Genomic DNA, 23,345 nt, shown 5'->3' on the forward strand with positions numbered 1-23,345 from the left:
ATTTAGAGTTAAGAGCAATAAAAACCCAGCAGATTCAGGAAAATCTCTTTACACCCTTCCCCACAACTGCCTGCCTGTACCAGGAAGAGAGCTATTAACAGAGATTCCTCTTTACCTAAGAAACTTATCTGCATAAGAGCGCAACCTTGTTTTCAAAATGTCTCCTCTCACCTTCCTGCTAGCGGTCTTTCTCTCTTCTGTGTTCTCAGGTCCCTATCCTTCTCCTTAGCTCATAGAAACCTTGTGCTGCCTGGCTGTCTTGGAATTTTATGTCTGTGTGGATTCTCTATACGTCTAAAATTAAATGTGATTTTCTCCCGTTAATCTGTCTCATGTCATTCGGATTCTTAGTCTGGCTAGAAGGACACTGAAGGGCGGAGGAACTTCTTTCTCCCCAACATAAAGATTAAATGACCCCACATTAGGGTGGCCTACCGTCTCAGTTTGCTCAGGCCAGTTCTAGTTTATGACTTTTGTCGTAGTATCCTGGCTGGTTTAGAATTTGCCTGTCCCCTTTCATTCTCAAAAGTGTCAAAAGTGTCCCAGATTGAATAATTAAGTATATGGACACCATAATTATGTACATATCACTTAGAAAAATGCCTTATATGGAGTAGATGCTGAATGTGTCTTAAATGTGAACATTAAACCCTTTAGTAGTTTTATTCAATAGAAATATAATGCAAGAGTGATTTTTAACTTTCTAGGCAACCACATTTTAAAAAGCAAAAGGAGGGGCACCTGGCTGTCTCAGTTGGGGGAACGTGTGACTCTTGATCTCTGGGCTGTGAGTTAAAGCCCCACTTCGGGTGTGGAGATTGCTTAAACATAAAATCTTGAAAAAACGTGAAAAGAAATTAGTGAAATTAGTGTTAGTATATTTATTCTGATACATCCAAACTATTAGCATTTCAATATGTAATTAATATAAAAATTATTAGTGAGATACCTTTTCCCCCCATCCTACGTCTTTGAAATCTGGTAAATATTTTGCATGTACAGCACATCTCAATTTGGACTAATGACATCTCAAGCGCTCCGTGTTTCTAGTCTACTTTATTACCATGGTCTCATTAAATTATTAGGATGCTATGCTAAGGTTGTTTTATGAACTTCTTCCATTTCACAATTTCCTATTTGGAAACATCCCAAAGAAAACACAAATAGTGGTTTTTCTATGAATTTTTTTTTTTTTTCTGTAGATCATCTCCCTCCAACCTTCTGATTGTGTTTTTATTCCATTCTCTGGACTGGGGCCAATATCGTCACATTCCTGTAAATCACGCTGCTTCTAACGAGACCCAGAAGTGCCGTCAGATTCTGACCAAAAGCCAAATAAAGCAAAGGGTTACTTTTTGGCTCTGCTGTGATACCTACCTCTGTTTCCTCTATTAGGGACAGTTTCTTGTTACTCCAACTAGTCTTAGCCTTGGTTCCCCAGACTTACAAAGTTCCTAATGTGGGGAGAAACAAAATTGATAAGAGATGGAGCAAAAAAGAAGGGACATATTTTTTAATTTCAAAAATGAAAATTTGGCTCTACCAATCAATTCCTCTCATGGATCCTGCTAAATCCTAGATGGCAACACTCTTAGGAATTTATAGTCTCGTAGGTACGAGAAGATTGACCTGCTAGAACAATTAGAGAATGATGCTTTGCCTTAGAATGTAAAGATACTACTCTTGGTGATGGCTCCTCAGATTAAGAGAATGGGTTTAGGGTGCTAACGCTGAAAAAATTCTCAGAGGCACGTAGTTCAAGGTTCTTTTTTACTGATTAGGAAAAGGGGGACCAGGAGAGGGTCAAAGGCTTGGTGAAGTTCAAATGGCAAGTTAGTAAAAGGGAGTGGGAACATGGTCGCTTTGTTCTTATTACAGTTACCTTGATTGGACATAATTCACCTATTAAAATACAACATGCTTTTCCTCCCGAAAAAAGTTTTAACAACTTTCTATGAAGTTTAGATGATCATTTTATTCTTGCTGCCTTCTCTCAAACCTTTTTACGTGGGCCTGGTTTCCATTAAAGGGTGTACTCAGTATATCCTGAATGAGTTAGCATTTCTAAAAGGCCTGGGGAAAAAACAAACCAAACCACACCAACAAGAAGACTGTTCAATCCTGTACTTGACCATCAATTCCTCTGCAGGTGGCACGACTTCAGCTGTGGTCCGAAGGAGATGTTTGAGTTTCAGGGGAGGAGGGATCTGGAAAAGAATCTTGGCACATCAGCCTAACTCTAAGAGTCCTTTCCTCCACAGCAACCCCACACCCAGAGTTGGACTTGCTGATGTGTGAGGGTGGAATTATGAATTAGGGAGAATAAGCACACAAGCCACCAACAAGAGCCACCAAGCTGACACAGTCAGGCAGGCTCAGAGGTAAGTGGCTGGGACAGGGCACCCGGGTGTAAAAGAAAAAAAGAATTATTGTTTAAAGCTGCTTGGTATTAAACTCCTTCGACTTGTCGACTGTTCCTACAGAATGCGCACACGTTCACTTTCGAAGCTGGCACGGGGTACCCTGCACCGCGCCGCCAAGCCCGCCTTTCCAGCTGCCCCTGCTTGCAGGCTGAACGGCTAGAAACAGAACAGAAAACACACAAGTGGCCGTATCTGTTCCCCCTCCATGTCCTACAGGACACCATTAATATGACCCATGATGAAAAACTGTGCTGTAGACATGGCCAGCATTAAACAAAGAAGTTTGCAAGCTCACATTTCTTCTAGCGTCATTTCATTTGAGAGGGATAAGGGACAGGAAGAGGAGTGCATGGCTTACTTTAAACGGGCTATCCATCACTTTTCAAAAGAATCTCTGATGTATGATTTAGGAAGACCACGCTGCACAGTTACTTCATAGTTCATAGTTACAGAGCTTTTGCTCCCTGTTTGATAAGTTACCTGTTAAAACGGAGACAGGCTGTTCCCTTGGGGAAGGGGGGAGACAGATAAATTCTATCGTGTAGACCATCAAGATGCAGCTAAGACCTTATACACTCAACTGTTAGGGTGAATTTCACTTCCGTTGGAATTGATTTTTTTTTTTTTTTAAGTTCAAATGACTTAGAGTTGATCCCACCAAAAAGGACTTAATGTCATTTACTCTAGAAAGCTTCCTGCCCTGCCTAAGGATGCAGAGCTGAGCCGGAGAAGGGAGGGACTTGGGTGAATAAAGACTTTCTAAGCCATTGCTGGTTAGCCTGTCTCGAATGAATAGAAAAGCAGTCCCAAATGAAACGAGGAGGTGGAGAGCTTGAAATCCTTGGAATTACAGGAGGAGTCCATTAAGATTCAAACGCCGGTTTTAGCGGGCTGGGGAAGAGTGAGACGCCGCGGGGTCCTGGGGTGGGAGGTGGGAGGGTATGGCCTTCCCTCCTTGCATCCCTGACGCGACTTTGGGGGGCGTCCCCCATCCGTGCCTCTCAGTTCAGGGGCAGATTTCTCCCAACTCCTGAACCGAGCCACGCTTCACGCCAGTAGCTTCTGTTGCCACCTGATGAGTGTTAGCAGTCACTCCAACCAATTGGTTCAGTCCGTCCAGAGAACAAGCGGATTCTGGTTTACTTTCTGTTCAATAATTCTGGAAAATATAACCGTTTTGACTGTGGTTAAGAAGGCGCTCGGTTCAGTGACTTTTAAAACACCCCCACGACCACAAACGACTTTGCAAGTTGACCAGAAATGAACACTATTCGGGATCTCACCGGTCCTAAATCCTGGGGTTAGAGCGCGGGTGTTGCCCACTAACTTCAGGTAATGATGATGAAACCCATCCGCGGGGAAAGGTCCACGATCGCTGGGCACTAAAAGCCAACCACGAACGCCCGAGGCTTGCGGGCTCAGGGGTGGCGGCCGCGCCGGTGCGGTTGCGAGCACCTCCCGCAGGTCACAGGCCGGGCGCGGGGCCGGGTCACCTGACTCGCGGAATTTGGGGCCGCGCGGGGTGGAAGGGGAGGGGAGAGGCGAGCACCTCCCTTCTCGCTCCCGCGGGATCCAGGTCGGCGGGGGCCGGCGTCTGGCGGCCACGTGGTGGTGCTGCCGCTGCCCCCGCCCCGCCCGCCCAGCCCGGGAGCCGCGGCGCCCACTGACCCCCGCAGCGGGGGGAGGAGGAGGGACCGAGGCGCAGGAAGCCGAGCAGGAAGCGAGCCCGGCGGCCGCGTTTTCCTGGGGAAGCGGCGGGCGGAGTGGCGCAGCCGGCGGGGCCCGGGAGCCTCCGCCTCGATGGGGTAAGTGCGCGGCGCCGGGAGTCGGGAGGCTCCCCGGAGCGGGGTCCCGGCTCGCCGCCCCGCCTTTGTGTCTGGGGCTCGGGCGAGGGACGGCGCGCCGGGCGGAGCGGCTTCGCGGGGTGGCAGCGAGGGTCCCGCCACCACTCCCTTGTCTGCCGCCGGCCGCCAACTGTCTGCGGAGGGAGAGGAGGATGTGGGGAGACGAGGAAGAGGGAAGACCCGGCCAAGTTGGGAGCGGGCTTTTCTCCTGCCCGCGCCCCGCCACTCGCAGGCCGGCAGCAGCGGGGCGGGGGCGGCGGAGGGAGCGCGGGCGGGAATGAATGACCCGCCCGGCCGGGCGTCTTGGGGGGCGCGGAGTCAGCTCCCTGTCCTACCTGCTTGGCCCGCCCTGCGCCGCCCCCCGGCTCCTGGCTTCTGGGCTCGAGCCGCCTCCGCGCAGAACTTGGAGGAGCTGGGGAGGGAGGCGCAAGCGGGAGACTCCGGATGGCTCCGGCGACCGAGGGTCTGCTATTGTTCCTTTTCTGGCTCTAGGGAGCCCTTCGGCGGGCCCAGGGGTGCATTCGTATCCTTTTTCCCCGCCGTAGCTTCGAGGAGGGCGGGGAGGTGGGATGCTGGAGTTCGGGCAGACTCGGGGCAGCTGGGACTTACGGAGAGGGGCGCCCGCCCGCCGTCTACCCCAACCTCTGCCCAGGTGGGTGGGTACCCTCTCTAACCCCCCTTCCCTTCGCTGCCGGCTCGGGCACGTTTGTGTCCGTGCTTTAGTTTCTGCAGTTTTTAGGGTTCATCTGCCGCCCCCTGGTACACGCTCTCCTTTGCGTTTGGACCTCACATTCCCCTTTTGTGAAGGGGGCCCTCAGAGCCCAGGGAGGCAGCAGACTGGACAGATGGAGACCAGTGTGAAATGGGGGTCATAAGTGATGTTCCAGGGGCTGGGGCCTGGGCTGTATGTCCAGGCTCGCGCTGCTGCAAGGAACCCAGGTCAGCGCAACTTTATTTCCAGGGGTCAGGGATATCTGGGGCTTCAGGCCGCCCACCACGACCAGCAGCTTCCTGTGGCCGCAGGCGCACAGGTGATCTGGATGGGTCTCCGTTTTCCTTCTGGGAGAGGAGAACCCCAAGCTGGCTGGGATAGGGAAACTTTGCCAATTCTCTGGGGAATGTGATCTCAAAACTGCCAGGGCCTGACGGGGGGAGGAGCTGGTTTGTCTATCAGTCGCAGAAGCTCATCTAAGAGAGGAGAGCCTCACCTTGTGGTTTGAACAAAGTTGGAGAAGAGCTAGTGTATGGCAGGGAGGCTGGGTTTTGATTGCTCTGGCCCCCACCTGTTCACAGGTGTGGCTGGGAGTTTTATTGCTGATGGATGTAATCCGATCGTCTTCTCTTAATGATGCCTAACTGGTGTCATTTTTTCCCCCTTGGGCTTTTGTAAGAGCGTAGATTTTAATGGGAGGAAATTTATCCAGTTCTTATGATTTTTTTAACCAGTGCATGTATGACATGGATTGAGAGAGGTGGTCTGGTGCTGGGTTATCCAGGGTTTTTTCATCTCCATTCATTGAGATGCTTCATTAAAATTTTTTTTTTTTTGCGGTTTTATACCTTTATTTGACCGTCAGCGGTTAGTTCTTATCCACATTAACTGTACATTTTTGAAAGTGGCGACAGGTACATAGGTAGTAACCAATGTGTAGAGCTTCTTTGGTGAATCTTCATCCTTATATGGTTTTTCTGGCCCACCGCCCAGGAATACGGTGTGGAACATTACTTCTTCCTTTGGCCCAGACAGCTTTGTTGAGCCTGGTGTCAGTGCGCACATCTGGAGCTCCCATCTCCTTCATGGCAAATTTCCGGATCGCTTTGAGTGCCTGAGGGGCACACTTCTCGAAACCCACCCCACAGATGCGCTTGTGAATGTTGATGGTGTATTCTCTCGTCACTAATTCGATAATGGCAGAACGGCCCTTCTTCTTCTCACTACTCTTCTGCGAGGGAGCCATTCGGCCAGGCCCTGGTTGGAAAGGCTTCATTAATTTGTTGGAGCGTTTACATGCCTTAGACTTGTTTTATGGTTGTTTTTTTGGGGGGGGGGTTGTGAAAAATCTATTTGTGAAATTGAATAGAACGAGTGGATGCTGGGCCATGGAGACTCAATGCGGGCATGCTAGCAACCAGTTGAAGCGCTGTCTCTAGACCGCCACTTCCAAAGCATCTTTGAGGCAGGTGCACCTAGCGTCACCCACATTTTAAAGGTGAAGAAACTGAGGTTTGGAGGTTAAGGAAACTTGGCTTGCAGTTAATGGAATATGATGGAGGGAATTTGTCACTCTTCCTTTTTCCTTTCAGAACAAAAATAAGCATGAAATATTTCACACATATATAATAGACACTACTTGTGTTTAAGAATTGCTCATTTAAAAAAAAAAGTTGCTGATATCTCCATATTTGCTCCATGTCTCCCTCCACCCACCAAAAATAAACTGCAGCTGAAGTGTTTCATCTGTTCCCTCCTCCTCTTCCTCCAACCCCAGGTGACCACTGAAGTGAAGTTAGTATTCATAGTTTCCAAACATGTTTTGGTACTTCGGTATATTATCTGTCCCTAAGCAATATCTGTGAGCCTCTGTATTTAATATTCTACACAAAAGGCATATATATATGTGTGTATATATATACACACACACACTCTCTCTCTGCTTGCATTTTTTGTCACTATGTTTTGAGGCACATGTAGCTCTTATTTACTTTAGCTGCTGCAGAGAATTCCAGTGTATGAGTAAATCCTAGTATAGTCATTCCTTTGCCAAGAGAAAATTAGAATGTTTCCAGTTTTTCCCTGTTACACTTTTTCTGCCAAGGACAGTTGAGACAGTTGATCTGTTTTCCCTTTTTAAAATTTTATTTATTTTATTATTTTTAGCATAACAATGCTTTACAAGCATCAGAGACCTGTTTCTGTTATACAACTAGCCCATGCATTGCTGGGAGGTGGGGTCTAGGTAATGCTGTATTTATTGTTTCATTCCTCAACAAATATGTAGGGTGTTCATTGGGTGTCTTTTGCTTACCTGTTGAAGGAAAAAAGTGAGTTTGATCCTTTTTTTGTTGTTGTGGTTCTAAGATTGTTGGTTGGATTATTTTGTTTTTACAATTTTTATTTTCTTGGGTTAGACAAGTGCCTCTTAATGATAAAGGTGAAGCACGAGGCAAGGTGGTACTGAGTTTGAAATACTTTTTCTGGAGTTTTTTCCCAGGCATCACTAGCGGCGTAACCTCAGATCACCCACTCAGCCTTCTCTTCCTCGTTCCTTCAAGTTTGGCGAGATTAAGTTGTTAGAGCAGGAACATGCCTTTGTAAATGCTTCCTCGAAGAGTTTATGAAAATGTGTACAAAAATCGTAACCCCTTAATCTGGAAGCAGTTTAAGGCATTTCAACATTTTGGCTTCCTCCTTATTCCTTCAAATTGCCAGGTACATTCCTGCGTTGGCCCTCGCATTTGCTGTCCCACCATCTGGACCACTCTTCCCCGACATCATCGGTATGGCTGTGCCCCTCCGTCTCCCAGGGCTTTATTTAGGTTTCTGTCCCTACCCCTTCCAGCACGCCCTGCCCTCTTCTGCTTTTTCCTCCAGGGCACTTAACACCTTCTGCTCGCCACATATTTTGATCTGTATTCGTCTCCTTAGTAGAATAGGAGCTCAGCAAAGACAGGAATTCCGTGTCTTTTGCTCACTGCTGTATTCCTTGTGCCTAGAACAACGCTGACAAACAGGAGGTACTCAGATGTATGAATGAATGAACATTATGCTCTTTGTGTGTTTTTCTACTTAGAATTTCTCTTCTAGTGTATTTTGGATGTCCTCAATGGTGCTGGCGGCTTCGCGGCTGTAACGGAGCCCCCTAAGAGGTCGTAGTCACAGGTTCCATCAGGATGAGAAACATAACATCTTACAAAGAAAGCACTCTATTTAAATGTGATTTATCCTGCAAAGTACTTGTCTTTCTATTTTTTCTGCCAACACTCACCTCAACCTGAATTCAGAAGCTACCATAAGTTAGTAAGGAGGGCACGTATTGCATGGTGCACTGGGTGTTATACACAACTAATGAACCATCGAGCCTTACATCGGAAACCGGGGATGTACTGTATGGTGACTAACATAATATAATAAAAAAATCATTAAAAAAACAAACAAAAAAAGGAAATTACAAAAAAAAAAAAAGCTACCATAAGTAACACGATGCTTGGAAGCACACCCATCTTTCCTTTTCTCGATAACTTAGTTCTCCAGCATTTTAAATGCGGAAGACTGCGTCTGCATTCCACACGGCCTCTGCACAGAGAGCCCCGCAGTGGTCTCAAGTAATGCCAGCCACACTGAATTCCTAAGACTAGAAAGTGGATTTCTCTGAATTGTGTGCAGAGAGTGTACTCGTCTTTGCTGACTGTACGTTCATGGTGAGGATTTTTGGGGGGGCGGGTTGGGGTGGGAAAATAACGTTAATCTGAAGCTCCAGAAGCAAGCAGTATATAGTAGGGTCCCTAGAAATACTTTAAAAATTGTCACATCATAAAATCCCTGATATAACTAAAGACATTCACTGTTCTAGTATCATGTGTTATTTTGCTAGAAGCCAACTGAATTTTCTCTACCTTGCATGATGAATATAGGAGTTGACAGAACAAAGCTAAATATATCAAAGGCCTCTTGGGTATATTTTAAGTGGGTGATAGGGAAAAGGAGTCTAGGTTTCTTTTTCCTATTAACTGTGTGGGTATATGATACTGATGGTATCCTTAAAAAAATCACTAGTGTATAAAAGTACAATCATTGTATCCTTTGTAATAAAATTCTATTGAAAGAAATCAATTATGGGCCCAGAGACGGTTAAACTTCAAGCCGAAATCTGTAAGCATACGATTATTTATTATCAAGGTGCTACGTGATTTAGAAATTTCTTTTTGGTTTATCACACCCATGAGCTGAAAAGTGCAGGTGGTTTAATGAAAGAGGATTGTTAATCAACCATCAATTTCCCAACTCCAGCCGTCTATGGTGAACAAAAAACTAGTCTTCGACCACAGACTCATTGATGGGGGTATCACTAAATTTAGTGTTTTTTTTTTTTTTTAAGATTTATTTGAGAGAGAGCACGCCCGTGTAAGTGCACGGGGGCAGGGAGGGGCAGAGGGACAGAGAAACCCAAGCAGACTCCACACCAAATGCAGGGCCCGGTGGGGCTGGATCTCAAGCCTGTGAGATCAGGATCTGAGTGGAAACACAGTCCTGTGCCCAACAGGCTCTGTCACCCAGGTGTCCTTTTAGTCAGTATTTTAATAAGTAACTTTACAGACTTAACTCTATGTTTCAAAACAAATTCTTCTATTTGAATGAAGGAAGTCTGCCTCATTCTTCAGTTTTTTATCCGTGTGTCTGGTAGAGTATCTGTCACATAGGAGGTGATTAACGTTAACTGTATCTCTCTCTCTTTCTCTCTCTCTCTCTCTCTCTCTCTCTCACACACACACACACACACACACACACACACACGGGTTATAAAGCCTCCCCTGGAGGTCTTTAGGTATTTAGCTGTCCTAATCTAAAATTTAATGATCCAAAGGCAGAGGAGAGGAGTGGAGGTAGTTAGCAGCAAAATGCAGGTCGAAGTTCAGAAGAGGTAGGTGTCCTCTTTCCCCGGATAAAGACAGCATCTCTCCGCCTTAGTTATCTCCCTTGTATTTGAGAAACCCGTCCACCCTTCAGAGAAGTCTGCACGTTGTGTTTTGACAGCTACTCCAGCCGGTTATGGGGGCGGGTCACCTGGTCTAACCAGACCTGCTATCTAGTTCAGTTTCTTGTGTAGTGAATGGTGTTCACTGGCTTTGCAGTGTCTTGCTATGTAAATACCATGACCATTGGTCACCCCTGGGCAAGGGGAAACCTTCCGAGTTCCTCCTGATTTGTTCATCTCTCCTAATGTTCAGAATCTGATTGTGAGGAAAGTTGCTTGTAGTCCAAGAAGTTTACTCGTACAGTGGGAGAAAACATACTCTTTTTCTTTTTTCCTTAAGTTGACAGGGAACACCAGAGTTTATTACCTAGTAACCTAACATAAGCAATTCATTCTCTACTGTATCAATTTCCCTCACAATCGTTTATTTACTTTTTTATACTGCAACTCAACTTTTCTTACCCCTATTAGGTATTGTAATTGGCAAGGAGCAAAATCAGGCTTCTCTTTGCTTTTTTTCTTTATGATTTCTAGGTGAATTCAGTTTAATCCAAAATGTTTTATTTTTTTCTTTTTAAAGTGCTAAATGACAAAAAAAACAGCCATAGCAACAGTCTAGTAGACTCTGCTCACTACGTCTGTCCAGTTCGTTTTGCTGGCTGCAGTGATAGAAACTCGGCCAGAAAAAGAAACGCTGGCGGAGCTCACTGGTGAGGAATACAAGACTGCAGCTTCCTTTCGCTCTGGGGCAGCACAGAGTGAAGTGTTTTCCTCCAAGAGGAGTCCATTTTGCAAACCAGGCAAGGCCATTTAGCAGTGATTTCTGAATGTTCTTGAATCAAAGGTGGACACTTGCAGATCTGATACAGGATTTGGACCGTTTCTCCTGGGGAGAAATTTGCTCATGTACCGGGATGCTATACATTCATAATCTTTGTCGGTTTCAAGAGGCTGGAACTCCCTGCGTTATCCCATTTATGAACCTCTTCGGACTCCCCAGATTAAAAGCCCAGAATCTATTGAAAGGACCTAAAAATTATATCGAATTTATGCTATTTACCTTTAATAGCCACCTCTTAAGGATCAGCGGTACCATTACAAGGGGTCTGTTTTCTGTCATGTGCCACTATCCCAGATCTGATCACCAGTCCTACGTGAGTGAAAAGAATTATACCCTCAATTGGAAAACCAGTCCCTGGTTGCTATGCCAACCGGTTGACATACCATGGACCATTTTTAGGAACTGTTTCTATTGGATGCAATAGAATGCTGTTCAGAAGTCATGAGTGGATGGGTAGTATGACTATTTCACAGAGACCTGATGAATTCTAGGGATGGGTCTTGAGTTTCTCACCCCAGGGACAACCTATTTGTTGGGCTAGTGTTGGGCCTCCGCTGTCTTTGCTTTCCCATGGCAGTAGTTTTCTTACTGGCTGTCGTAGTAGGGAATGGAGATATTCCGGGGCCCTACCTAACGATACTCCTAAGCTCACAGGATAAATCTTTGCTCAGTCCAGTGGAGGAAATATTCCCAGCACGTTCTCTGTCTGCTCATCTTGGTCTCCCCGCTTGATGGGGCTGCCTCCAGGAAACCTGAGGAAGACAGGGCCACATTTCCTCGTTGGGGAGCTGACCCTCAGCTGGAAGCCTCCTCTTCCAGAGAAAATCCTCCTTCTGTGGGAGGAAATACTGCCATTGTTAGCCACACACAGGGAGCTCCTTCTGTCACTGTTCACCTTAGGTGACATCGTCAATCTCTTCAGTCAAAAACCTGGCCCAAAGGGATACGTATATGCCTATAACGGGGCAAGCGATGCAAGCTCCACAAGTCCTTTGGATTGAATTGAGGACCTTCTCTGCTCTGCACTGTGTTCCTTAGGAGGTCCTTCTGGAGGACCAGGCCGGTCTTCATGGTCGCATTTCCTGTGAGCGATCGTGTTGATGGCAACAGCATTAAAGATCCATAGGTGAAAGGTGATATGTGCCTTCATGGAGCTTACGGTTTTAACCAGGTTAACGCATTGCATTCCACTATAGTATAAGGCAGACTGTGGTGGGGGAACTCCTTTTACAGCTGCATTGAGGCCTAGGGAAGGGGAATGACCCCTTAGTAACACAGTAAGCGGCAGAGCTAGATAAACCTCCAGTCTGGCTGCTCTAGCACCGGGCTTCTCAGTGTCCTTTTCTGTGTCTCTCCAAGGTAGACTGTGACCTTGAGAGTCCTACATGTAGCTGATTCCGGTTAAGGTCCACAAAGAAGACTGGTGCAGACTTGGATAAGCTGGGTTGGAGACCAGTGGGGAATCCCAGTTCAGGCAGATGGCATTGAGCAGGGACATGAAGGTCAGAAGGGACCAGAACCCCGTCTCTTAGCATATGCTGCCGAGCAAGAATCACATGAACAAATATTTGTCAAGCTTTGGCAGTGAGTTAACTTCTGTGCTGAGTCTCTTAATCGGACAAGACTGCTCATGTAATTTGACCATCTCCTATGAAAGTTGACACGTTGGTGATTGATCATTTTCTAAAAATGAAAGAGCATTAACTTGCCAAGGATGGTCATGACCTGTAGTCATTCACTGCTTGGAATGGTCTCTTCCCGGAGGATGCGGGAACATGCAAGCCAAAGGTTCATGGACAGTGGGTGCTTCCCCCCACCCCCCGGGTCAAAAGGCAGTCAAAATTAAAATACAAGCTAGGGCCCAGACACACACGCACACACACGCTGGGGCCCAAGGAGGCATTGAAGGGGCCCTGAGGTCCTGCATGAGCCTTGTTAAAAGGTCCTTACACAGGGCTGGGTGGTGGCGAGTAGCCTACCATTCTCTCCAATCTCTTATTTCACCCCCCCCCCCCCCCCCCCCCGCCGCCGCCAGTCCACATTCATCATGGGAGCGAGTTGCTTTGAATGCTCTTAACCTTCGTGGATCTTTGTTTTTGTAAACTTAGATCTGGGGCAGGGGCAAGAAGCTATATCCTTTCTCTCTCCTGATTAAAAAAAGTTTCACATTTCTTTCCTATGAGCTTTTTTTTTAATTGGAAAAAAAAAAACCTATTTAAACTATAGGCAGAGAAACTATCAGCAATCTCGGTATACCATTCGGGATTTCCTAGGAGATCTTCTAAAGGAAAAACTCATTTCTGCTACTGGCCTCCTCTATACATCCATTCAGCAATATTGACCACATCCTCCATAATTAGATTCTTTCTGTGCCGTGCCACTTTATACCACGTGTGGTGTGCCCTTTGTTTACTTTTTCTGTCCTTTCCCTCCAGAGCCTCCGGAAGCCAGAAAGCGAGATCTCCTCAAAACCACTCCTATCCCCGCCTGTCTCCTGGCCAATCTGTTGACGGCTGTGTTACTGTTTGTGTCTTGTTCGGCGACAAGCTTGCTTTCTCCCTTTTCTTTAAACAGCCCTGATTATTTTAAGTGCCTACCCCTTGGAACAAAGCGCATTTGATTCTCATTACATGGCAAGTGGGTGTTTATATCCGAGGTGGCAAGGGGAAACAGAGCCAGCGGCTCACCCTATCCTGGCGAGATCTGCTTCGGGCTTAGGTGGTGGTGGCCGGTGGCCCCGGGGGTTCCTGGCTTGTGCTCGCAGAACAAACAGCACCTGTACTGCCTGCCTCCTTCCTGTCTGGTTGGCCGGTGGGTTTTAGGAGTCCGCTTTTGTGATAATAGTGGTGCTTTTAATTCTGAAGAATTGCAAGATTTCATTTTTTATAGCTTGGCAAGAGCTGTTACACAGGATATTAGAGTCATTTCTTCAGGAGCAGAAATGATCTAATCCTAGGGAAGCATCTAAGCATCTAAGGGAAGTTCTGCTTTTCCAGATTGTTGCCAAAACATGGAAACCTCCACCCCAATCTGTAGTTTACCAGCTCAGCTGAGGATAAAAATAGCCCCTTTGCTGGTCTGTAGGCATCTTTACAACTTGTCTGTTACTGACTTGGTATCTTTAGCAACGCTGTGTGGAAAAGGATTTTTTGACTGGTGAGTTCCTTCAATGTAATTGTCACGCGTAGGCTCAGCAAATTAAAAGGACAGGGGTGCCTGGGTGGCACAGCGGTTAAGCGTCTGCCTTCGGCTCAGGGCGTGATCCCGGCGTTATGGGATCGAGTCCCACATCAGGCTCCTCCACTATGAGCCTGCTTCTTCCTCTCCCACTCCCCCTGCTTGTGTTCCCTCTCTCGCTGGCTGTCTCTATCTCTGTCGAATAAATAAATAAAATCTTTAAAAAAAAAAAATTAAAAGGACAAAGAAAGAAAACTGCTGCCCTCCCTTGGAATGAGGCAGGGGTGTGTGAGTGAGGGCCAAGGGCCAGAAGAATGCCTTTTTCACGGCGGTCCATTCAGGCGTCTTAGAAGGAGCTTTGTGTGTGCCCGCAGCAGATCGGAGAATGGTTCCATCTTTACAGGCAACTAAATTTTTAGGTAGTAACAAGGTTGTCTGTTGGCCAGACTTTTTTTGTTTTAATTGTTATTATTTACTAGTGTTGCATTTAATGGGCAGCCCAGTGTCCTGTTTTGGGCTCGGAAGCCCGAGTTGAAATCCAGCCTCCATTTATAAATTGTGCCACTTTGGCCAAATAAAGTTTCTGGGCTGCAGTTTCCTAATCTGGAAACCGGCAATAATGACAATAGCATCTAATTCCGAAGGGGTAGAAGCAGTAAATGAGAAAAGACTCATTTATAATGAAATGGTAAAAAAAAAAAAAAAAAAAAAAAAAAAAAGAAAAGAAAAATTTAAAAAATTGCGAAGTAAAAGAAAATTTTGGGGCGCCTGGGTGGCACAGCGGTTGAGCGTCTGCCTTCGGCTCAGGGCGTGATCCTGGCGTTATGGGATCGAGCCCCACATCAGGCTCTTCCGCTACGAGCCTGCTTCTTCCTCTCCCACTCCCCCTGCTTGTGTTCCCTCTCTCGCTGGCGGTCTCTATCTCTGTCAAATAAATAAATAAAATCTTTAAAAAAAAATTTTTACAAAGTCATCATTTAAGTAAATGGGAGCTATTGTGGCTGTTACTATACTCGCTCATGTCACCACGTCCCTTATCAGCCTGCCTTTAAAGAAGTGCTGAGAGGCTGGCCAGTAGGATTATAACTGCCCTTGTAACCCGTGGGAATAAAGAGGGGTTGCCCTGTCTTTCACAGTGACACGTCTGCCTGGCATCTTCTGTTTCGTTTACGGTGTTTCCCTGTATCTTCACTGCTTCATTTCGTCCTTCTGTTATTCCATCACCAGGTAATATGGACAAGGTGAAGATATTTTTCCTTTTGTAATGACCAGTCTTATTCCCGATTGCATTAACAAGTTCCTCACTCTCTCCACATAACTCGTCAGGTGTCAGTCCTAATCCAGGCACAGAGCAGCAAAATTGTGGTTTCAACGAAGACGACGGCCCTCGGAATGAACTGATGAGCGAGTTAAATCCCCTGGTGAATGCTCCGAAAATCTTCCAGCTGTCGCTGGCAAAAAACCTAGGCCAGAAAAATCTAGACCAGAGCACTGGTCGAGTTTGCCTAGGAGTCTGTCAGTCTTGAGTGATATGAAGTTGTTGGTTCATCTTTCCGTCTTCTGCATGTGGCAGAGTGAATCTTTTAAATCACAACTTTCTTTATCATGAACTTAGAGTATTTCCTAGATCTGAGTTGTAGGATTTTATGATATTAAGTGAACATTAAACATGATGACATGGTGACATATACAGTTTCTGCTTCATTTTATGCTTGCCTTGTTCGTAGTAACACCAAGGTGCTGTTATGGCTAAATGCATGTTCTCATCACAGTCTTTGAAGGGAAAACCTAAATCCTCAGTGCCGGATAGATACATGAGCAAGCCACAAATACGAGCCACATAGGTCACCTTCGCTTTTCTCATAGCAAAAGAAATGAAATTAATTGTAATGATATATTTGATTTTACCTAGTGTATCCAGAATATTATCAGTACGTATTCAGCATGAAACTTCTTAATGATATCGTTGACATTCTTTGTGCAGAGTAAGTCTCTGAAATCTGTTCTGTGTTTCCCACTTAGAGCACACACCAGTTTGCACCAGTCACGTTTCAGATGCTCAGGAGCCACATGTATTGGATGGCACTGGTCCAAACAATATGTCACTTCGTGGATCCTGTGACCCTAGCGCCACCTGACACGGGGAATGCCCTCAGGAAACACACTGAAGCTTCCCTGTGTCTTTACCCAGTTATCCGGGATTTTGTCCTTAGTGTTCAGCATTTCTTTAGAGAAATAGAATAGCTTTATCAAAAACCGATTACACGTGATACAATGGGCATTTGTGGTTTGGGTTGACAAATCTGTATCTCTCTGCTTGTGTGCAAGTGCACTGATCTACATAGATCTCCTTTCTCTCTCTCATAGGCGGGATTGTGTATGAGTCCCATTTCTCTGTCCCCTGTGTACTTGGCCCATAGTTGCTGTTCAGTGCATATGAGCAAATAAGATAGTATAGGTTTCTTATTTTTTCTCCTTAAAGTGCAAGTTCTTGCGTAGCCATGATATTTGCACTCCGTGAACCCTCCTAGCATCACGTACAAGGTATGTGGGTTTGTGAATGTGTGGGGCATGGGGGGGGGACGTGTTTAATTTTCGATACTGTTAATGGAAAGCATTCCCATCTTTCACGTGAATGCTGTTTGCTTCTTATCCCTAAACACAGAAGGGGGTTGGAAATGGAAAGATAAGAGGTTCAGGGTATTGCTTTCAGTTAATAGGAGTTTGTCTTCACTAGGCAGGAGGTTCTGGGGCCCCCATATGGCACAGGCATGGAGCAGGCTGGGGCTGCTGACGGAAGAAGATTGGAAAGGCTTTTCCACGCACCCTGCCAGAGCCGTAGTGGGACAGATCCAGGCTGGCATAGCCCCTGGGGTATGGCGCCTTGATTGAGCCACTGTGTTCGCCGCCTCTTGCAGGTGTCTTGTTTAGAATAAATTAGGATGAGTGACAGCATGTTTGCATGTCATGTCTTCGGTATTCAAGGATTAACTGCCTGGAGGATTATCCTTGGGCCTTGAGGTCTCCTGGTCCAGCTGAGCCCCAGCCCTGCACCCCTTACCCAGGGCAGCTTCCCCATTGTCTGCTCCTCTCCCCTTGTTCCCTCCTATCCTGAAGGTTTTCCTTATTCATCCTTAGCCTCAGCTCAGTGAGCGGCTTCCTTGTCTCCCTCCCGAGATCCCCCTCAGTTCCGTGGACCCCAGTCCCCTGGGGAGCAGAGGAGGTAAGGTCTACCTCGTTGGCAGCGTGGGGTCCGTCTGCAGTGGCTTTTATTTCATGAGGGTTTTAAAATAGTTTAACGCTCTGCATTCCCAGGTCATGGTGATTCTTGTCATTGTTGGCTGGTTCCTGTAGGAGAGTCCAAGAGCAGCGCATGCTCTCAGAGTGGAGATAGCCCAGAAGACTCACACTGGGCTGGCTGCGGAGGTCTTCTGGGGGTGACTGTAATGGGAGAGGTGAAGAGTGGAGGGGGAGCACGTGGGCTGGGGGTGGGCCAGGGCCTGCTGCCTGAGGCAGAACAGACCAGGGAGCAACCGATCACTAAATGAAGTATAAAAATGCTCTTCCTTACCGAGGGGCTCGAGGGGGCACACGGTGTAGGTCATCTGTTGTGTTCAGCCAATTAGACTCCAAAGAGTGTGTTTCACTTCTGTAGGTCCTTGAAGTGAATTTAGCTGCTGGCTTCAGAAATGAGCTGACCAGACAGAAGTGCAGGTCACCACAGGACTGTTGAAGTTCTAGGCCCCCTTTTACTGGGGCATCTAAGGTGACAGCCTAAGGAAGGTCCAGGAGGTGAGAAAGATTGTCAGTGCTCTTAGGTGGCATGTGACAGACACCCAGCTTGGGCTGGAAGAGGAGTGTCTGGGACCCCAGATCCTCTGCCAAAAGGGTGTAGCCCCTGCAGGACCTCAGGGATCCCTGGAACCAGGAGCGTCCTTCGTTCCTTTTCTCCAGCCAGCTCTCTGCACAGGGCTGGGATGGCTGCAAGGCTCACCTTTCCCCGTTTCTCCACCAGAGAGGAAGGTGTTTCCCTCCTTCTCTCCCTCTCACCCCTTCCATTCCCCCCTTCCTTTTCTTCTCTCTTCTCTTCCTCCCCTTTCCTCTTCATCTTCCTTCCTCCTGAAAATCCCAGGGGGAGTCTCCCACTAGCCCTGCGGGAGACACATTCCCATCCCTCAGGGAACAGCTATGGCCAGAATACAGCCTGGTTGGAGGGGCAGTATTTCTAAAGGAAGTGGGGTGCGGTTATCAGAAGAAGGCAGGCCACCAAGGATTGTAGGTCCATCGCAGCCTGTAAGGTAACGCCGTTATGTCGAAGGAAATGAAGAGCCCTGCCTTTGCATGAGCGGGCAGCCCCTCTAGAAACATGCTTTTCAGTGCAAAAGGTGTTTTTTTTTGTTTTTGTTTTTGTTTTGTTTTTGTTTTTGAAAGCGTGGGAACGGGACCCATGGGCAGAAAGAGCTGCCGAAATATGGTTTTTTGAATGCATGGTGTTCAAGTGTTGTCCAAACTTGACAGTTGGGGCAGCAGAAATAATTCTGTGCTCTCCAACTACCCTCTACTCCTGCTCCGAGGCCATCAGACTTCATGGAATCTGTGATTAATGTATTTTCCCCTTATTCTGGAAAGTATTTGAGACACTGGTTGTATGGGTATAGAAATTCAGCAGCCAAACAGAGCCATTGTGATCACTACAATGACATTTCCAACATTCCAGAACGTGGGAAGTCCGAGTCATCCCGAAACCAAGTCAAAGAACCAATGAAATAGGTGGTAAGCCAATGTTTGACAAGTAAGTCTTTCTAGAGTAAAAACACAAATTAAATATAACTGTAAATGGAAGCTACCTTCTCAATTCCCCTAAGGACATTTGTCACTATTTAAGTTTACAGATGGCCCTCCTTTTCTCGTTTTGTATTTGACATCTTCAAACATCGCTTCATTGAGGCATGAGTATATTTCATAAAATTGACCAATTTTGGTCCACAGTTTAATGATGTTTGGCAACGTATAGTTGTACAGTCATGACCACAATCCAGTTTAAAACCACTTCCCTCCCCCCAGAGACCCCTCATGGCCATCTGCAGTCTCTGTTACCACTTCCAGACCTAGACGATCACTAATCTACTTTGTCTCTATAAAGTGGCCTTTTTTAGACACGTCCTGCCAATGGAATCTTACGACATGTGATCTTTTATGTCTGACCTTCCCTTAGCACAGCGGTTTTGAGTTTCTTCCATGTCGCAACGTGTACTGATAATTCGTTCCTTTTTAGTACTGGGTAGTATTCCATCGTGTTTTGGAAGGATGTTTTGTTTACCTAGCCGATGGCTGTTTCAGTAGTTCCCGCTTTTCCGCAAGTATGAATACTGCTGCTATCAACATTTGTGTACAACTCTTTGTGTGGACATATGTCTTCCTTTCTCTTGGCAAGATCAAGTAGGAGTGGAATTGCTGGGTTGTGTGGTAAGTTTATATTTAACTTCGTAAGAAACCGCCAAACTGCTTTCCGCAGTGACTTTTTCCTTTGCACGTTTTATATTTTCACCACTAATGTTTGAAGATTGGACCTGTATTTTTAAACTTGATCCATTCTTTTGGGTTTCAAGGTGAGTGAAGCCCAAGGAATGGAGTGGGAGGAAGCAGCCAAGGTGCCTAGCACATGTGCCTTACCACTTGGGGTTGATTATTAGCTAAGTGCAGGGCAGCTTTTTCTCTGGGAAGATGAACATAGTTGTATGTTTAGCTGGTGCTGTTGACATCGACATCAAAGATTTAGGAACGTAGAAAAGGAAGGGCATTTTAGAGATCTAAAAATAATCTCAACGTGAGGGATAATCACACGGAGTTTCTTTGTCCTAGAATGATTTTTGTATTCCAGAAGTAGTTTGTCTTGATTAATTAAGCCCGTGCTTTTTAAATTGGGTGGATTTAGGGTATGAGGTAACTTTGGGGCTTTTCTTTGGGTGGGCTTGCTGGAGCATGGGAGTAGCAGATTTGGCCAACCAGACAGTCATGTTGCCGGAACCCTGGCCAATTTTGCATCAGTGCTGCTGGCCCTGACTGATTCATGCACCTAGGTCAGTTATGGTTGATGGCAGGTTTTACTTTTAAAAAAGAATGGTGTGTTTGTGTCTCAAGAGAAGTGTCATCCTCTGGATAAAGGCGAGTTGTGACTATATTGAGGGAGATTAATGTTCTCAAGAGAGTTTTACCACGTGATTATTAGGATACAAAATCTGAATGACATTTACAGTTTAAAAAGAATGTGGTCATTTATTTTCTTGGGGGGGAAAAGTGAGGTATTAGTGTATTTTAGAAAGGATTCACTGCCAAAACGAAACTATTGCTCATGTCTTTTTCCCCCCGAAACTTTTCCCTTTCTTATCATCTGGGTAATCTTTTAACAAGCTGCACCTTAGTTCATAAAGAAGATGACATATAAAAGCACCCAGCCCATAATTAATGCCCGGTAGAAGTTGCTTATTTCCTCATTCATTTATTTATTGATAAGTATCTGGTTTGCTGAATAAATAAGCCTCCTGAGATGTAATCGTAAGGCGGCTTTCTTCACTATCCCACTCTAAATTTTATTCATTAAAGTTAGTATGTCCCTTGCCTCTGGATGAAATGTAAGACTTCAATTTAAAAAATACTGCAATTTCAGGGTGTTATTCACAACTAATGAATCATCGAGCCTTACATCGAAAACCGGGGATGTACTGTATGGTGACTAACATAATATAATAAAAAATCATTATTAAAAAAAAAATACTGCAATTTCAACTGCTAAATGACCTTTTTAAAAATTGAGGTATAATTGACATACATCATAATACTAGTTTCAGGTGTACAGGGTAATGATTCGATATTTGTATACATTGCAAAATGGTCCCCACCGTAAGTCTAGTTGGCATCCGTCACCATGCATAGTTACAAGATGTTTTTTCTTGTGATGAGAGCTTTTAAGATCTACTTTCTTAGCGACTTTCAAATACACAGTATGGTGTTACTAACCAGAGTGACCATGCTGTACCTTACATCCCCACCACTTCTTTTGTGACCGGAAGTTTGACCCCGGTTTGACCTCATGATCCCCTGCAGCCATTTCACCCACCCTTCACCCCTGCTAAATAGTCTGAATTTAGAATTTAGAATTTAGAACTTAGCCTAGTTTACATAATAATAAGTTCAAATACGTTTTCAGAGAAAAAATCTCTCTCTCCTCACTTTCTCCTGGCATCTCGCTGTCGCCTTGTGTAACTCCCAGGGTTGCAGTGGTAAAACTGGGGGGTGGGGTGGGCATGGTGGGGGGAGATCCTCCCAGTCTCCATCCACCCTGACCCTCTTAGACTCTCCATGGAAGGGGTTCAGGAGTTCTGTTACCCGTTTTGAGCTAAATGCTCTGAAAATCTGCCTCTGGTGCTGGCCACTTACTTTGGAATGAAATCTCGTTTGTTATCTTTGTGTTTCCAATTTAGCGCTTAGTGCCCATTCATTCATTCACCGTTCATTTGTTCAGCCGTGGTGAACTTCGAGTGTTGACCATGGGGAGTCTTGCCAAGGCTCGAATTGAAGGGTTTAGACGGATTTAAGATGGACTTTTTCCTTCCCGAGCGGCTCTTTGACTGGAAGTGGTAGAATGTCGTGCAAAGTAACAGAGCAGGCGTGTTGATTTGGGAGAACCCGCGGCCTGCCCCTTAGCTCTCTTAGCAGCCTGGTAAGATCTCTGTCCTGAGCACTGGCCCCCGGGCTTCTATCTGGTGGTCCTTGTTCTCTGCCGACTATTACATTCCATTATTCAAAGTGGGTGGTGCTCTGGGCTAAGCTCAGCATGGGGTTGGGGAGGTGCTGCGTGAGAGTACAGCCCAGAGCAGAGGGCAGGCAGGACCGTTTGAAAAGGGGCAATCTGGTAAGACTTCATTGACCAAATGAGGTGGTTTTTTCTTTTCTTTCCTTTTTTTTTTTTTTTTTAACCTTAGTGCTTTTGTGTGTACATGGTGAAATCGAATCCTGTTGCTTTCACTCAGATCCCAGTGCAGCTAACCCAGCGCATTTGGGACCAAAGAGGACTTTGCTGAGGTCAAAGGTGAAGTCTAATGGCTATTTAGGCACCTAACCCATATCTTTGTTCTACACATTCATTCATGAAACATCTATTGATTGTCTGCTGATGGCCGGTGACTGAGTATAAGCAAAATGAAAATCCTACCCTGAAAATCCTTCATCCTGAAGTAAGCAAGCAGCCTGAGATGCACAGTTTTAAATTGCCGAAAACTGGTAACAGGACTCTTGAATCTCTCACTCACGTGCAGGTTGTGAAAGGGTCAGAGTGTGTGGAGACTGGGGGAAGATCTTTCTTTGGAAGGAGCCATATAGTGATTCCCACCACATCTTCTCAGCCCCCTGAGAGAAGCTTATAGGACTGCTTACAGAGATTGGACCAGTGTCTGACCTTTGCAAATCTACGAGGCCTGTGCCCCATCTTGTGGGAAAGCAAGATACCCTTTCCTCATCAGCTTGCCCAAATCTGAGTTTCCTTAAGGCCAGTTACACCTCTACCCTTGTTATGAAGTCTTGTCTGATTTTTCCCTGCCTTCAACGATTTCCACTCTGCATTCCTGCAGTATTTGACACCTCATGATTAGATGTCCTACCCTTGGTTGGTTTCGAACCCTCCACGGTGTCTGCGGAGACTTCTCCTACCTGAAATGTGTGTTTCCCATTCTGTCTTACTGAGATAAGCACGCATCTGCAGTGGATGAAATCAGGGGAGGAGGGAGCAGTACTTACTGGCCTCTGGTTCCCATTTGATGTTCTTCATTCCAGAAGCCATGACAAAGTCGTAGGCACAGGAGAGACGTCAAGCAGCTTCTGACCCGGGGAGCAGTTTGGGTGGCAGGGGGTGCTGTGTTGTCAGGGTCAACTTATTGGGAAAGTTGACCTGGAGAGACCTTTTACAGAATGAATTTGTTTTGCCAGGTTGAGAGAATTGAATGTTTATACAGCTTCTGGTTAAAATTCCATTTTTGTTGCAGAGAGATGATTGTCTGAGGAAACAAGCACTTGAGGGAGCAGAGGTAGGTGCTGGCGAGGAGAGAAGTATTTTAATGTTAGTTCCTTACATTTGTTCAATGGACATGTTTTTCATTCCACTCCTTTAATCGCTGCAGTGATTCGGGGGGACTGATAGTAAACCCCTGCCTTCTCGGACACTGATGTATTCTCGTGATGGAGGCGAATGTACACGTGTGTACAGCGGCCATTTGCCTCTGTGAGTTAGTATTGCTCCTAGTGGCCATGGGGAGCCAGCTAGTTGCTCTTCTGGAATTTCAAGTGTGGAGGGGTCCCCCCCCCCCCCCCCCCC

The 23,345-nt window shown here is 46.0% G+C and overlaps 1 protein-coding gene and 1 pseudogene across 7 annotated transcripts in view; one reads left to right on the plus strand and one right to left on the minus strand.

Moving 5' to 3' along the window:
* The first annotated feature begins 4,069 nt into the window (after positions 1–4,069).
* RAI14 (retinoic acid induced 14) overlaps positions 4,070–23,345 on the plus strand; it is a 143,412-nt gene continuing 124,136 nt past the window's right edge. For 2 of the 7 annotated variants that reach the window (XM_026506780.4, XM_048224230.2), the window contains exon 1: positions 4,070–4,228. The gene's annotated coding sequence lies outside the window, so the exon portion shown is untranslated. Of the gene's footprint in view, positions 4,229–16,923; positions 19,445–23,345 lie in introns of those variants that run through there. The other 5 variants (XM_048224233.2, XM_048224235.2, XM_044387017.3 and 2 more) reach the window with 4 other exon arrangements.
* On the minus strand, positions 5,137–6,225 carry LOC123001445 (60S ribosomal protein L31-like; annotated as a pseudogene).

The sequence above is a fragment of the Ursus arctos genome, unplaced genomic scaffold (assembly GCF_023065955.2).
Source record: "Ursus arctos isolate Adak ecotype North America unplaced genomic scaffold, UrsArc2.0 scaffold_15, whole genome shotgun sequence".
Taxonomy (NCBI): domain Eukaryota; kingdom Metazoa; phylum Chordata; class Mammalia; order Carnivora; family Ursidae; genus Ursus; species Ursus arctos.